Genomic DNA, 16,698 nt, shown 5'->3' with positions numbered 1-16,698 from the left:
CTGCGGCTTACATTCACCTCCTCGGGTTTCAGCCCTCGTCCCTGGCTTCTCTGCCGGGAGCAGAGCCAGCTGTTTGGACAGTTAGAAGCAGAGAAAAACCAGGTCAAGAATCCACGCGGCTCACAGCTGAGCCACTGAACCTGGTGGCAGCAAGGGATGCGGCGGGCACGGTTCCTCCATTGCTCTGGGCCGAGAAAGGGAGAGATGCAGGCCGCCCACTGCTGGCCCCCTGCTAGGCGTGGCTCCAGGCACAGTCCTGCATTTTCTGTTGATCCTTGCATGCAACCCACAAAGTAGGTGCTGTTGGTGCCCCTAAGGGGAATCTGAGGCCCAGGCAAGGTCAGGCTAGTGAGTGGATTTGTAGCCAGGATTTGTCCCAGGTCTGCCTGAGCCCAGAGCCTGCAAGAGTGGCCGTTGTGGTGGGAGCACCGTAGAGGATGCAGGGACAGGGTGGGCTGGAGGAGGATTTGAGAAAGAAAGGTCAGGACTGAGGACCAGGAGGCCGAGGCCGGCCAGGGCACTCTGGAGCCAGGCAGGGCAAGGGGGGGACACCACTCGGCCCTGGCAGGAGGTGGGAGCCTTGGGGGCCTCTGGTCTGATCCACCGCCAGAGAGTCTGCAACATGCAAAGGGGACACAACACCTTCCAACATTAAAAGCCTCCGTGGCTTTCCATGGAGCTTATAATAAAATCCAAAGTCCTCACCGGGGCCAACGAGGCCCCATGACCTCCCAGCTCAGCTCAGCTCAGCTCAGCTCTAGCCAGAAGGCTTCCTTCTTGTTCCCCAGACATGTTTTTGCACATGCTGTTCCCTCTGCCTGCAATGCCGTTCCCCCAAACTCTGTGCATGCAGGGACTCATCTTTAGAATCTCGGTTCGCCGTCCCCTCCTCAGAGCGGCCTTCCCTGGCCAACCGTCGGCATCGTGGCCCTAGTTATTCTCTGCCTACTCCCCCCGTTTCCCTTCCTTCGTAGCACTTACTGCCCCTGAAACCGCCCTGTTTGTTGCGTGTTCCTTCATTACCTTTCTCCCGAGGAGGCAAGGACTTTGCCTTGCTCCCTGCTGACCCAGCACCTGGCACAGTGCCCCGCCCGCGGTAGGCGCTCGTGGCTATGTGTGGATGGATAGATGAATGAATTCAACGGAGTCAGAAGGGGATCACCCAGAGGAAGGCTGGGAGGAGACTGGGCTGGCAGTTATGAGGTGATGAGAAGCAGCGAGAGCGAGGTCCGAGTGGGGAAATCCTGGGAGAAGAGGGGAGAGGAGTGTGCAAGCCACACGGGGAGAGGGGTGAGGGGCGCCTGGCCACCAGCAAGGGCAGAAACAGACAGAAAGGAGGCTATTTTATTAAGAACAGAACAGATGAGTCCTCCTGGCCAACTAGTGGGCATATGAGACCAGGGAGAGGCTGGTAAGAGCTTAAAGGCTACTGTCAGGGTGACAAGTGAAAGGCAGCCCTTAAGCCTTAGGGCCTAAGGCATCCTGGGCCCTTTCATTCATTTGTTCGTTCATTCATTCATTCATTCGTTCATTCATTCATCCATTCATTCATCCATTCATTCATAGGTATCAAATACCTATTATGTAAAGTGAGTGAGGAGGGTTGTTCTGGAGGGGGTAGAGGCAGGGATGGAGACAAGGTAAAGAAGGTGGGGCCACCTGGGGCCGCTGAGCGTCAAGCCAGGAGGCCTTCCTGGAGGAGGGTGGCCAGACCCCGTGAGAGGATGCTCTGCCTCCAGCTATGGCTCTAGGCACAGGCCGGAGGCAGGAAGGGGAGCAAGGCACAGCCACAACCGTACAGACCAGAGAAGATTTCTTAGTCCATGTCCTCCTGCTCCACCCCGTAGCAGGGACTCAGATCAGGAGGCAGGGGTTCTTGGACGCAAAGTGAGCTTTCAGCCTCTGCCCCCATTTGCTGGAAACCTCTCCAGGGCTCTGAAGGATAATTGCCACCTTGCCTCTCGGCAGGCCTGGAGAAAGTGCAAGGGTCAACAGTCTTATCTCCATCGGTGTCTGGGGGCAGTTCTGGGTAGACAATGGCCCGGACCTTGACAACCATTTCCTGACCTCAGAATTCCGCAGGTCAACGAAACAACACCTGCAAATAGAACACCAGGAAGATTCCCCAGGACACACTGGCCCTGTGGTTCGTGGTTCGGATCACGGCTCTGGGGTGAACATCCTGGCGCACCTCTCACTGGCTGCAGGACCTCAGACAAGCCCCGGACCTCCCTGAGCCTGTCTCCTCCTGTGCACAACGGGGGTAATCCTACCACGTGTCCCTCAGAGAGCTGCTGAAGAGATGAGTGAGAGAATGTACATGACGAGTCTGGCACACAGTAGGCGCTCAATCCATGGCAGCACGTATTAGGGGCCAGCTATGTGCCAGGCACTGCTGGAGGGTCCTTCGTCCTACAGCCTGACGGGCCTGTCCTCTTCCAAGAAGTGAAGGTCATGAACACAAAGGAAAACTTAGAAGAAAGAAAGAAGAGATGGAAGGAGGCTAACGAGACCTGACAACCAAAGGCCACCCCTGAGCTGGCATGTCCTCTTGCCATAAAGGGCATTTTGGAAGTATTGCTCAAATCCCAGCACCGTCTGTAGATGAGACAGTACAATTTACTTCAACATTAACTTGCTGATTGCCATCGTTGTACAGTGCTGATAAAACAGAATCTCTTATTTTTAGAAAATAGATACTGAATGTTTAGGGGTAAAGAGGCATCATGCCTGTAACTTGCTCTTCCAGTTCAGAGAGAGAGAGAGAAAGGGAGAAAAGGGATAAAGCAAATGTACTAAAATGTAAAAACCACGGGGAATCTAGGCGGAAGGTATATATATGATCATTTTTGTATTTTTCTTGCAACTTTTCTGTAAAGTCTGTCATTATTTAAACAATAAATAAAAAAGGCAATGCAGGGCCCATGTCCTGGAGAGGAGGCAGCAAGCCCTGGCATGTCCCAGGCGTCCAGGGAGGGTGGTGGTCAGCCTCTGGGTTGCCCAGGACTGTTCTGGGTTTAGCACCGAAGGTCCTTCATCCCCAGAAATCCCACAGTCCTGTGCGAAGGGGGGTGGTGAGTCACTCACTCCCAGGTAAACCTGGCGGGTGAACACTGTGGGTCAGTGAGCCTCGCCTCCCTGTGGTGGGGTCCCCGAAGGCCACGTCTCCAGCCAGAGGCAGGGCTGCCAGGAGTGGGCAGAAGGCAGGCTGGGCACCTCGTCCCAGCCAAGAGCCACCCAGCCAGCGCCTTACTGACAAAATACAGTGCTCCCCTCAGAGAGCAAGATTTCAAAGTGGCCAAATGGCCTTTCGCCTGCATCACTGCCCAGGCCCCAGCGTGGAATGAGGCTGATGGTGAGGCCGCCCCGCCCAGCCCTTGACCAGTTCTTCATGTGCCTCAGGCAAGTAGTTAACCTGCATCCAAAGCTACTCAGCTGTCGCGGGGCCGTGAACCTGGAGCGTGAAGGATGGACAGGCTGTTCATGGCCGAGGAATGCGGCGTACAGCTCATCTCACCCCGCCCAGCCTGCCTGGCTGGTTGGCGGCTGCCAGGGGCTGGCCCCTGGGCACTCCCAGGCTGCTCTGCCACCCTGATGACCTCCTGGGGGACTTCCCACCTGAGTGCAAAGGGGCACGGGCACCTCTGTTGGCCCTCACCAGTCACTGTCCCTCCGGGACAGGGCCGTGAAGGGCTCAGAGGATGACTGGGGTTTGCACGCGAGCTCTGAGCTCCATCCATGAAAGCCTCGTTACTGTGATGACGGCGAGGATATGAGCTTGCACGCGGCAGGCTATAAACACCGTGACGGAGGACGCCACTCCGCTGAGCTCGCGCGGCCGCTGCGGGCCAGCTGTGAGTCAGGCCTTGACCTTGGCCACCTTCTTAATTTAGAGGCGCGGCAGCTGCCCACCCGAATTAGCCGGCCCTCGTTCCGGCCCGCCTCTCTCCCCCCAGGTCCTTTTCAAAGTCAAGATGGCAAGTTGTCCTGTGGGGTGTTTTCTTGTTGGGCTGTTTTTAAACCACACACATTCCAACAGTACAGGCTCGGGTGAACGGACGTCTCCACTCCCCCCGGACCTCCGTCCCCACGTCTGCCTCCCCTGAGACCGTCCCCGTGTGGAAGCCACACCGAGAAACGCCTCGTCCCCCCACAGACGTCAGCACAGCTCCCCTCCTGCTCTGCGCCTGCTTTCCGTGGTCTGCCCTCTTGAAGAGCCCTCCACCTCTCGTCTTCTGCAACCACAAGCGATCCTTCCAGGAGGCCTCTGTACCTGGATCTTCGCTCTCCCAAGTACTAATTATAGGTCGCCCTGAAAGTGAAATTGCTGGCATTATCGCGTTTCCATTTGGGGGAGGAACCGCCGACCTCTTCGAGAATCAAATGAAAAAGAAAAACCATCCTCTCTTCAGAAAAAAAATTAAAAATCCTGTGCAAGGATTTTGCATTTATCTTCTGGAGGGAAGCTCACAGGCCCTGCAGGAAGGCGTGCTGGAATAGGGGGAGAGAATGTGGAAGGCAATTGCAGCTGACCGTCACTTCCGTGCGTGTGTGCGTTTGCAGGCGTGTGTGCGTGTGTGTGCATGTGCGTGTGTGTGTGTGCGTGCGTGTGTGCATGTGTGTGTGTGAGTGTGTGTGTGTGTGTTTTGATTCGCTCATTTTACAGGAAGCAAGCAGTTGGTTCCACTGACAGCCAGTGCAGTTCAGTTCAGGTTCCAGAAGTCGGATTCTCACCACGCCCCACCCACAGGGTACATACCTCTCACAGCCGCCCTGCCCCTCGACGCCAGATCCCCAGAGCGAGGCTGTGGAGCCGGAGTGCCCAGCGGGGCTGCTACTCGCCGCGGCACAGAGGCAGGCGCTGGGACCCGGGCTGCTGGGGACCCCGCCTGCAGCTGCCGCCTGGGGACTGTGAAACCAGACCCTGGCCTGAGCAGGCTCCGGAGCTCACACGCTCAGCCAGGAATTAATATTTTATGCCGCAGCCAATAGGACTCGGGGTAACAAAAGTCCCTGCAGGAAGGCACTGTCCAGAGCACAGACTGCATCTCTCACTCAGCGTCCACATCAGACTAAAGAGACTCCACGAGAGAGAAGCTGAAGGGAAACATCTGCGAGCAGCCGTGGCCGGTCAGAGTCTGGCGTCAATGGGCTCGGGGTCTGGCTTTGGTGCCCTTGGGAGCCAGGAGCTTCCCCTGGGCTCTGGCGACAGGACATGGCGTCCAGCTGGCCCGACGTTCGAGGGCACTGCCCACAGGAAGGACATGGGCCCCGGCTGACTGTCTACCAGGCCACTCACCTGCGGAGCCTCACGCAGGGCCACGGCCACCAATCCAGAGCCAAGCAAAGAGCCACCTGGCGCCTGGCTCGGAGGAGAGGCTCGACACCTGCCGTCCCCCCTCCCTTCCCCTTCCCCTCTAGTTCCTGGGCTCAGCTCTCTCCCGGGCCTTGTGCTGCCAGTACGACACCTCACAGGCGTTTAGGACTACAGCCCCCCGGTGACATGGCCACTTTCTGAGGCTGCGGAGGAGATATCCGCTGGGGCCTTCGCAACCGCACTGGTCAGAAACTCGCCTCTGCTCCCCGAGCTACAAACCTCCCAGTGGGCAGAGAGTGTGTGGCTCACCCATTGGAGAGGATGAGGCTGACAACTCTCACTCTCCAGGGGAGGCACGGGGGGCCCCTCCGCAGCAAGCCTCTCACCCCCCTGCTGAGGGCGGTGACGGCAGCACCTCTGATTAAGCGATAACTAGATGCCAAGAGCCATGGGGGCTGCCTCTATGCGAGCCACTTGTTACGGATTACAGCACTGTATCTATGCCCATTTTACAGATGAGGAAACTGAGGCTCAGGAAAATCAACCACGTGCTCAGAGTCATCCCAAACCCAGTAAGCACAAGGCCAACTCATCCAGTGGGTACAGTAGGCACTGTGCCAGGGCCTACAGTACTTTCAGGGGCCCATGGGAATGTTTTGATTTCACTTAAAATCAGAAGGAAAATAAGCTTTCAGGGTGAAGAGCAGCAAATTTCTCTAACTGAAATGTGATGAAAAAATATTTTCATATGTAAGCTATAATTTATGTAACATAAATGTTTTATGAATAATATAATTTAATATATTCATTTTTATTACAATGTAGCTTTTGCTTTTTTTTTTTTTTTTTTCAGAAAAAAAAATTTTATATATCAAAGAGAGGAAGGAAAGAAGAGAAACATTGATTGGTTGCCTCCCAAATACACCTGGATGGGGGATCAAACCCATAACCTGGGTTAAGTGCCCTCACTGGGGATCAAACCAGCACCTTCTGAGCCACCTCGGCCAGGGCAGGTTTTGCTTTTAAATGGGAGAAGGAGCCCACAGAGGCAAGTATGCGAAGGGCCCATGACACTCATCATGCTGCCCTGAGTAAGCAGGACTTGGGCACCGATCTGGTCTCCGCTGAAGGCCAGGGCGGTCAGAGAAACGCCCAGCCTCTCCCCAGGAGCACAGACACGCCCAGGGCAGTTCTGGGAGCTGAGTGCGCACCTGTCCCTGGGAAGGGACACTCGGCCTGCTGGCCGCTCTCCCTGGTGGGCAAACTGCACGGGCTCAACTCCTGGCCTAAAGCAGCCAGTACTGGAGCAGCCACCAACGGCACCATAACTGGGGCCCCGCCAGGAGGTCGGCCTCCTTTCCCTCCAGGTCTCTGAGGAGACAGTGTAGACGGAGGTAGTGACCGTGCTCATGGAAGGGGCGTGTTGCTTTTAATGAAGGCGTCACCAGAGTTGGAAATCCACACTTGAGCTGTGCAAGTTCAGGATTGCACAACCTGAGGCAGAAACCATGAAATGAGAACAGAGGCCTGAGGGATGAGCAGTCCTGAGTTCCTTCCAGGTGAGCGGCGCTGTTGCCCAGCAGGTGAGCTCTCCCCCACCAGGCTCCGTGCCATCGTTAGAGCCACAGCTGCTCACCCCAGGGAGGCTGAACCCTGGGAACCAAACAGGGGAGCTTTTCGGGGGGGTTCTGTCTGTGCTGGGCAGGAGGCAGCCTCCTTGGAGGACAGCTCCCGGCCCCTCCCCACAGCAACGTTTTTTCAAACTGCACTGTGCGCAGGTATCACGTGGAACGCGGTTAAAATGCAGCTTAAGATTCAGCCGTGTGCCTGGCCAGTGTGGCTCGGTGGTTGAGCATCGACCCGTGCACCAAGAGGTCATAGGTTCGATTCCCGGTCAGGGTGCATGCATAGGTTGCAGGCACCATCCCCAGTAGAAGGTGTGCAGGAGGCAGCTGATAGCTGTTTCTCTCTCATCAATGTTTCTCTCTGACACTGAAATGAGACTATAACCCTGAAATGTGGAGACTCTATCCCAGGGGCTCCCCATTCTGGTGATAGCTAGAGTCCCGGGGAAGGGCCCCAACGTCGTTGAAGAGGAATGTATGGCCACGCCCCCTGCAAGGGAGCTTGGGGACAGAACTCGAGAGCACCAGCAGTGATTTTTAAAGTGGTGTCATCTCCGCTGTAGATGCTTAGTTTAATGACATTCAATATTTAGGAAACCATTTACCATTACACTTGTAAAGTAATGCGTGAGCCCTGCTTTAGGAACACGTTACCGAACACGTTGATAAAACCGGCTGAAGGTTGCCATCTGCTAAAAAAAATCTGAGTGGAGCGCTCCTTGTTTCAACTGCTCTGAGCCCAGGAGACACGTTTCTCCCTGAGCAGGCTGTGCTCCTTGGCAGGATTTAAACACACACGTACGCGCACGCACATGCACCCTGCAAAGGTTGCAAACGTTCATTATTCAGTACAATATTCACCGTAAGCCCCAGCCGGTTTGGCTCAGTGGATAGGGCATCAGCCCACAGGTTCTACTAGTATTTCGGTCAAGGGCATGTACTTGGTTGCGGGCTTGATCCCCGACCCCGGCGGGGGGCGTGTGCAGGAGGCAAGCAATCGATGTGTCTCTCTCACATCAGTGTCTCTCTCTGTCTCCCCCCCTCCCTTCCACTCTCTCTAAAAAATCAATGGCAAAATATCCAGGGGTGAAGATTTTATATATATCTATATCTATATCTATATATTTAAATATTAAAATTCTGAAATTTCTGTAGAGTAATAATACCTTTAGATGCCATCTAAAATAGTGTCTCTCTGCCTCCCCACATGCCCCTCTCCCCCGCAGAAGCAGCCACACGGGGGCAGCTCAGACCTTCTCTCTCACCGCTGCCCCTCACTCTTCCCCAAGGACACCGATCGAGGAAACAGAGGGAGAGACCTGTCTGGGATAGTAGACTTCGGAGCATGAACGCCACCAAGAAGCTTCCCTCATTCCATTTCCTCTTTGCCAGGACCGCCTGGGCCCCTGCAGGGACTCGCCCTGTGAGTAAGAACAGAGGGCATTCCTTCGTTGGTCTAGGCGCTCCGTCATGGGAGAAATGCCACCTCCTCCCCCAGGGCCTTCAGCACCGACTCGGAGTTGATGATAGACAATGTCATCATCAGGTTTGGCAACAGGAAAAAAAAACACAAAACACCTTTTAAAATAAAACTCACAGAAACAGACACAGCATGGCGGTTACCAGAGGGGAAGGGGATGGGGAGGAGGGCAAAATGGTAAGGGGGTCAAATATGCAGTAACACAAGGTAACTAGACTTTGGGTGATGAGCACGCAATAGAGTATACGGATATCGGATTATTGTGTCGTATACTGGAAATGTATATAATGTTATTATTAACCAATGTTAGCTCAATTTTAAAAATTAGACACAAAAATAATAAAATAATTTTTTTTTAAATATATTTTATTGATTTTTTACAGAGAGGAAGGGAGAGAGATAGAGAGTTAGAAACATCGATGAGAGAGAAACATCGATCAGCTGCCTCCTGCACATCTCCTACTGGGGATGTGCCCACAACCCAGGTACATGCCCTTGACCGGAATCGAACCTGGGACCTTTCAGTCCGCAGGCTGACGCTCTATCCACTGAGCCAAACCGGTTTCGGCAATAATTTTTTAAAAAATAAAAAAAAATTTACAAATATTCAAACCAAATCAGCTCACTTCTCACCTGGGAGAAAAAAAATAAGTGAATGTTTGTTTACGGCAGCCCAGCCTGCACTGAGAGATGGAGCGGAACGCATTCCGAAGAGCAGTGAAGACGCGCGTGAGGAAGGTTCTAGCACATGGCTTCCAGCAGTGACCACCTGACAGCACCCTCTTCCTCTGTGAGTTTCCTGAAGTGACCAACGTGAATATAAGAACAATCACCGACTGGGTACTTCCTACCTGCCAGCGCTTACGGTGGCATTTCACCGAATTATCCGAACAGCCCAGTGAGGTTGTACTGTTCTTGTCAACCTTGGTTTCATAGACTGACAGAGGGAGTGTGTGACTCAAAGTTTCGTGACTAATAAAAGTGGATTCCAACCCAGACAGGCACCTGCCTCCAGGCCCTTGCTCCTCCCCAAGCCGCTCAGAACTCCAGGGTGAAACCCAGCCCAGACTCTGTGAACGGGTAAGACACTCTTCTCGGGGGGAGAAGGTGGCGGGAATTTTCTTTTCTTTTTTCAAAAATATGTTTTTATTGATGTTAGAGAGGAGAGGAGAGAGAGAGAAACATCAAAGATGAGAGAGAATCATTGATCAGCTGCCTCCTACATGCTCCCTACTGGGGATCGAGTCACAGCCAGAGCATGTGCCCTGACTGGGAATGGATCTGTGACCTTCTGGCTCATAGGTCAACGCTCAACCACTGAGCCACATTTTCTCAAAGGTCTTTATCAGATACCAAGTAGGGTTAAGAGCATATTTTCTCTTGATAAAGACCTAACCTCCTGTTCAAGAAGTTGGAGAGCTTAGGTGGGCTCAGAAAGGGAATTAATGGTAGGGTTTTTCTGGTCTTGAACTGAAAACTATATCTCATTAAACTATCCCAAAAAGGCACCAAAAAAACCCCCACAAAAATGTATACTCTTGCTCTGAAAGCACTCTCCAGGGTTCATTCTCAGCCCTTCTTAGATGCATCCTCCGCTCTGTAAGTCTTTACAAACTAGTGGGGATGGTATGTGAGTGCCTGAGTGTGTGTGTGTGTGTGTGTGTGTGTGTGTGTGTGTGAGTGTGTGTGTGAGTGTGAGTGTGAGTGTATGTGTGTGAGTGTGTGTGAGTGTGTGTGTGTGAGTGTGAGTGTGAGTGTGTGTGAGTGTGTGGTGTGAGTGTGTTGTGTGAGTGTGTGGTGTGAGTGTGGTGTTGTGGAGTGTGTGTGTGAGTGTGTGTGTGTGAGTGTGTGTGTGAGTGTGTGTGTGAGTGTGTGAGTGAGTGTGTGTGTGTGGTGGAGTGTGAGTGTTGAGTGTGTGTGTGAGTGTGTGTGAGTGTGTGAGTGTGAGTGTGGTGTGGTGTGAGTGTGTGTGAGTGTGTGTGTGAGTGTGTGTGAGTGGTGTGAGTGAGTGTGTGTGTGTGTGTGAGTGTGGTGTGAGTGTGTGTGTGAGTGTGTGTGTGTGTGTGTGTGTGTGAGTGTGTGTGAGTGTGGGTGAGGGTGTGTGTGAGTGTGGGTGAGTGTTGTGAGTGTGTGTGTGTGAGTGTGTGTGTGAGTGTGTGTGTGTGTGAGTGTGTGTGTGAGTGTGAGTGTATGTGTGTGAGTGGTGTGTGTGAGTGTGTGTGTGTGTGAGTGTGTGTGTGTGAGTGTGGTGAGTGTGAGTGGTGTGTGAGTGTGTGTGTGAGTGTTGAGTGTGAGTGTGTGTGTGTATGAGTGTGTGTGTGTGTGAGTGTGAGTGTGTGTGTGAGTGGGTTGAGTGTGTGAGTGTGAGTGTGTGTGAGTGTGTTGTGAGTTGTGAGTGTGTGTGAGTGTGTGTGAGTGAGTGTGAGGTGTGAGTGTGTTGTGAGTGTGTGTGTGAGTGTGAGTGTGAGTGTGTTGTGAGTGTGTGTGAGTGTGTGATGAGGTGATGTGAGTGTGTGAGTGTGTGTGAGTGTGTGAGTGTGAGTGTGTGTGAGTGTTTGAGTGTGAGTGTGTGTGAGGTGTGTGAGTGTGAGTGTGTGTGAGTGTGTGTGTGAGTGTGAGTGTGTGTGAGTGTGTGTGTGGAGTGTGTGTGAGTGTGAGTGTGTGAGTGTGTGTGTGAGTGTGTGTGTGTGAGTGTGTGTGAGTGTGAGTGTGTGTGAGTGTGTGTGAGTGTGTGTGTGTGTGAGTGTGTGTGAGTGTGAGTGTGTGTGAGTGTGTGTGTGTGTGTGAGTGTGTGTGAGTGTGAGTGTGTGTGAGTGTGTGTGAGTGTGTGTGTGTGTGTGTGCTTGTGAACACACGCACGCGTGCAAGTATTTTGAAAGGGAGACAGACTTGGGGAAGGAGGCAACAACTGAGGAATTCAATCAACTCTATAAGGGCAAAATGATGATTACAACACTGAAAATGTAGCAGCAAACAGGAGAGCAGGTTGCCATAGCAACCATTTAATTGACATTTTCATTTTCCCAGCATTTGTTCTGGGCAGGTATGGGCAGACAGTGTCCTCGGGAAAGAGTGAGGATGAGGGTGTGTGTGCCCATTTGCCGCTGCCTTTGTTCATAACTGGGGTGCGGGGGGCTGGAACTGCCCCCAGATAAGGCCCTTGGAATGGGGGTCTTGGACAGTCAGTGCGCGGGACACCCTGGGTCTCTGAGCATCATCACCATGAAACAGCCGGGGGCGATTTTCTGTGGAACCGCCTCATTGCACGGATGGGACGCTGAGGCTCGGGTGCAGGGTCACGCGGGGCCCCCGACTGCTGGTGGCTGTCCCACACGGGCTTGCTAAACCAGGGCCAAGCAGGAGGGGCCGGGGGAAGCATGAGCTGAGGAGGCAGCAGAGCACAGCTTAACCGCGTCCACAGAGCAGGGCGGTCCTTTATCTTCCGGAGGAGCAGTCGTGATCTGCACCAAACCAGGCACTGCCAGCCAGCGGATCTGCCCTGAGGACAGAGAACAGGGACCTGGGGGGGCAGCACCCTCCAGCCCAGTGATCGCAGCCGGAATCCAGTGCAGATTCCCCTGCAAGAGCAGCTGATGTGGTCGCTACCGTCCTCCCTGCAGCAGCCCCTGGGAGTCGGCCTCCGTGTGCCCTGCACTGGCTGGGTCCTGGCAGCCTGGATGCGCGCGGAATGCTCAACACGCCCCAGGGCTCCCCACGCGGCCACCTGGCTACAGCCCCGCCCGCGCCTGTCTGCAGCAATTTCTCTCAAAGGCGAGGCTTCCTGCGGATCTGTTCCCGAGCATCTGCAGGCGAGACGGTGTGCGGGAAGGCGTCTGCGTGCAGGAAAACAGGGGCCGTCAGCACCTCGCCTTCACGGGGCAGGAAAAGCTGGAGGTGGGAAATAATTGCTTCGATGACGCCCCCAGGAGGAGAGACCGGGCTGGAATGGCCAGGGGGAGGCAGCTTCCTTTTTTTTCTTCCTTCTTGTTTTTAAGCCAGATGCCTTCCAGAAGCCGCTGCAGGTTAGATGGTATCGTAGCTTTGCTTCATTCATTTCTTCATGGGCTTGGCGTGGTCCTCTCTGCTCCGGAACCACGCCTGCCTCTTACCACAAACCTCGTCATGGAAAGATCTGCAGCGTCCGTGTGCATGGAAACCAAACAATGGGCACCGACGGGAGCAGGTGCACGAAGCTCCGGGCGGAGGGGTGACCTGGTTGAAGTGGCCCCGGGAAATGTGGGGGCGGCCGGGCAGTCCCAGCAGAGGGAGATCTCCCTGGGCCTCTTCCAAACACCTGAGAACAGCATTCTGGGAAAGAAGCCTGGTTTGGGGTGGTATCCCGCCCCTGGAGTATGAAATCTTGTTTGTCATTGTCTCTGTAACTGAAAGGCAAAAACAGAAAATCCTACAAACTGGACACCTCCCCCGTTGTCACTCTCTTCATTTTACTTTCAATTCCATTGAAATGTGTTGGAAAGCACTTCCTGTGACTTAAAAATAGGGGCATTTTGGTTCATAGTAGTATTTCATGCTTTGTACTTAAGTGTAATATACGTGTCAGGTTTTGGATTTTTTATTCCCTGGATCGCAAATTCCATGGTATGTGAAGTTCACATTTGCCCGTGGGCCTGCTTTGCTACTATTTGAAGCACTTTCCTCCCCGTCACCATCTTTCCCCCTGGAAGATGCCAAGCTGCGCTGTCGCGTAGACGCCTGGCGTTGACTCTGACGGGCATGTCGCCTCCCTGGGCTGTTCCTCCCCAGCTTTCCGGTTGCAGGAAATGGTCACAGGTGCTCAAGTCAAAACCCCCGAGTGAGTCTGTCCCTCCTCAAACCCGCACCCTGGCCGTCAGCTAGTCCAGTGGACTCTACATTCGAGACGCTATAAACCGGGCCATCTCCTGCCACCCTCGTCCTAGGGGCTTCCCAGGTCGCCTCTCTAGACTCTCTGCGTCCCCAACACCCCCCGTGAGGTAGCCAGAGGGACCTTATGAAAGCATAACCCACAACATGTAACTTTAGTCAGTCTCGCAGTCAACAAATGTTTGCACGCGTTGCACCAGCACCGTTCTAGCACTTTCCGGGCCTTGCATTCTTGCCAGGGAGAGGACAATCAATCAAATTAAGGAACGAAGCCCTGACCGGTGTGGCTCAGTGGTTGAGCTTCCTCCCACGAACCAAGAGGTCGCCAGTCCTATTCCTGGTCAGGGCACATGCCTGGAGTTTCAAGCTCAATCCCAATAGGGGGCGTGCAGGAGGCAGCCAACCAATGATCCTCACATCAATGTTTCTCTCTCTCTTCCTCTCCCTTTCTCTCTCTCTAAAATCAATAAGAACATATTTTTAAAAAATTCTTCTCATCTCATTAAAAACAAATTAAGCGATGAAATGTACAGTGTTAGAGAATGAGAAGGGCTGTGGAGAAATATCACCCAGAGAAGGAGGACCTGGCGTGTGGGGAGCAGCTGAATCCATTCCAGTTCCATCCAGAGGGGGTTGCAGCTTTAGGAACAGTGGTCAGGGAGAGCCTCGCTGAAGGGGGCATCTGAGACCTCAAGGAAGTGGGAGAGAAAGCCATCCAATACCTGAGGCAAGGGGAGGCAAGGGGGAGGGACAACCCTCTGATGGCTCCTCGTCACATTAAAATAAAACCTGAATTCCCTACCATCGCCCATGAGGTCCTATAGGATAGGAGCTGGGCCCCCCACCCCTCTGTTCTCCAGCCACATAGACCTCTCTCGGGTCTGTCACCAGGCCCGGCTCCTTCCCATTTCAGGGTGCTCCTCCACCTGGGGTACACCATTCATCCCTTCACACACACCCCCTGTGAAAGGATTTCAATCTGAAATGGAACCAGAGAACATGAAGTGGAGACTCCATGCATGCGCCCTCAGCAAACAATGGGATTTAAGAACCAGGAGACCGATCTCTTGTAAATGCCCCGATTACAGAGACCCCGCCTTCTCTCCCGACCAGTGAACATCCGCCAAGAACCCCTCTCGTCCTCAAGCCAAGGGCCTTACTGCTTGGACTCTGGCTGGATTCCCCCCACCTCTTTGCACTCCTTACCCATAAACACAGCCCGCCCCAAACCCTGAGCGGACGTGCACGTGGCTTGCTGTAGCATATGTGTTCTGAACTGCAATTCACCTGCTATTCCCAAGTAAACTCACTTTCTGGGAATTCAAGTGTGCCTCGGTTTACCTCTTTATCTAGGTCGACACCCCCCCCCCCCGTTTTCCTTTTCTCAAGGCTGGTTCCTGTCCATCCTCGGAGCTTAAAGATGTCACTTCCTCAGAGAAGCCTTCCCTGACCACCCACAGCCCCCCCCCCCTTACTCCCTCCCCCATCACCTGCCCTCCTTCTGTGCTTCATTCTCATCACGGCTCATTTCACATTTCACCGTCTGAAATGACCTTGTTTTCCGTCTGCCTCCCCTACCAGGAACGCCAACTCCAAGGGAGAGAACGGTGCTGGCCTGTTCCCAGCCTGGAACAGGGCCTGGTACAGAGCAAACACCCCATACATATTTATTGAGTGAAGAAATCATCCATCAAGTGGAGCCAGATAATGAACTTGTAAATAATTAATGCAACCCAGGGCAGCAAAGCGGGTATCGCTCAAAAACTAATCCAGTCCCGTCTCAGGCTCTGCCGTTTCATCAGCAGTAAGAACAATGACAACAACAGCAGTAAAAGCCATTCAAGAATAATTCAGTAATTTCATTTCAGAACTCAATTCAATGAAACAGCTCAACAAATACTCGTAACGCGGGCGTCTGTTGGAAGCCCTTGGCGTTGACTATCGCTTTTCACCCTCGTAACAACACAGTGAGAGCTAGTCCGTCGTTCCCGTGTTAATGGGTCCGAGAAGTGAGGTTTGGAGACGTTTCGTGACAGGCAGTATGGGACGGAGTCGGGATACTAACACAAGGCCACACTGTTATACGGAAATCCCTCTAAAGCAGCGGTTCTAGAATGAACTGGTGATTATAATAGAATCAGGGGTATAGAAAGGGAATGGACTGGCTATTCTTGGGGAGGAAAGGGGTGAGGGAGATGCGGGAAGAGACTGGACAAAAATCATGCACCTATGGATGAGGACAGTGGATGGGGAGTGAGGGAGGAGGGTGGGGTGGGAACTGGGTGGAGGGGAGTTATGGGGGGAAAAAAGAGGAACAAATGTAATAATCTGAACAATAAAGATTTAATTAATAATAGAAAATAATAATAATAATAAAGCAGCGGTTCTCAACCTGTGGGTCGCAACCCCTTTGGCGGTTGAACAACCCTTTCACAGGGGTCGCCTAAGACCATCCTGCATATCAGATATTTACATGACGATTCATAACAGTAGCAACATTACAGTTATGAAGTAGCCACGAAAATGATTTTATGGTTGGGTCACAACATGAGGAACTGTATTTAAAGGGCCAGAAGGTTGAGAACCACTGTTCTAGAGCAACATCATGAGCACCTATTGTGTGCAAGGAACCGGTGTGAGAAAGATTGGAGGTGGTTCCGATAAAAGGATTTTTTATTAATTCTGAACACCTTGCACAAGATCCAACTACAGGACCATCAGAATGCGAACATGAACCACCAGGTACTGAGGGCTCCATGTCAGCAAGGCCTGGGTTATGTATGCACTTTACATGTGTCGCCTCATGACTATGTGCCATCACCCCAGTTAGCAAAGGAGGCGACGGAGGCACAGAGCCATGAAGTAACTCGCTCAAGGTCCCCTGGCCAGGAAGTGGCAGAGCTGAGCACTGGGCTCAGCCCTGGCTGCACAATCTCATGAGAAAAACCCGGCACTCTTGGGGGGAGATCTAGTCCGTTGGCAGGAGCTTCTGCGAGGACAGAAGATTCTAGAAATGCCCAATCGGGCAGCTTGCAGATATCCTTGCAGGACTCAAAGGACAACACCCATAACCATCCTGGAAAAGGTTCTTTGCTTTATCTAAAGGCACTGGGAGCCTAAAGGCTAAGTGGTTGAGCATCGACCTATGAACCAGGAGGTCATGGTTCAATAAGGTCAAGACACACGCCAGTAGGGGGTGTGCAGGAGGCAGCTGATCCATAGTTCTCTCTCATCACTGATGTTTCTCTCTCTTCCTTCCTCTCTGAAATCAATAAAAATCTATTTTTTAAAAAAATAAAGGCACTGTGAACCCCTCGGCAAAGCCTCCTCCCTCCGCTCCTTACCTGTGAGCCATGGGCTGTCGTCTCTGAGACCAGGATGCTTCCTGGGGAAGGGGCTTGGAGTTTGGCAAG

At 53.0% G+C, this 16,698-nt stretch overlaps 1 long non-coding RNA gene across 2 annotated transcripts; it reads left to right on the top strand.

Annotated features, from left to right (window-relative positions):
- The first annotated feature begins 6,182 nt into the window (after positions 1-6,182).
- Positions 6,183-13,643, top strand: LOC118674801. 2 transcript variants are annotated; one of them, XR_004973703.1, is made up of 5 exons: positions 6,183-6,900; positions 8,169-8,365; positions 9,095-9,502; positions 12,043-12,316; positions 12,422-13,643. It is a non-coding gene; the product is annotated as an uncharacterized LOC118674801 (long non-coding RNA). The 2 variants fall into 2 exon arrangements; XR_004973702.1 differs by having other exon boundaries at positions 12,043-13,643.
- Positions 13,644-16,698: the final 3,055 nt, after the last annotated feature.

Source organism: Myotis myotis, unplaced genomic scaffold, assembly GCF_014108235.1.
Source record: "Myotis myotis isolate mMyoMyo1 unplaced genomic scaffold, mMyoMyo1.p scaffold_m19_p_19, whole genome shotgun sequence".
Lineage (NCBI taxonomy): Eukaryota > Metazoa > Chordata > Mammalia > Chiroptera > Vespertilionidae > Myotis > Myotis myotis.
The sequence above is the reverse complement of the archived record's forward strand: the minus strand, read 5'-3'. Positions and strand labels throughout refer to the sequence as shown.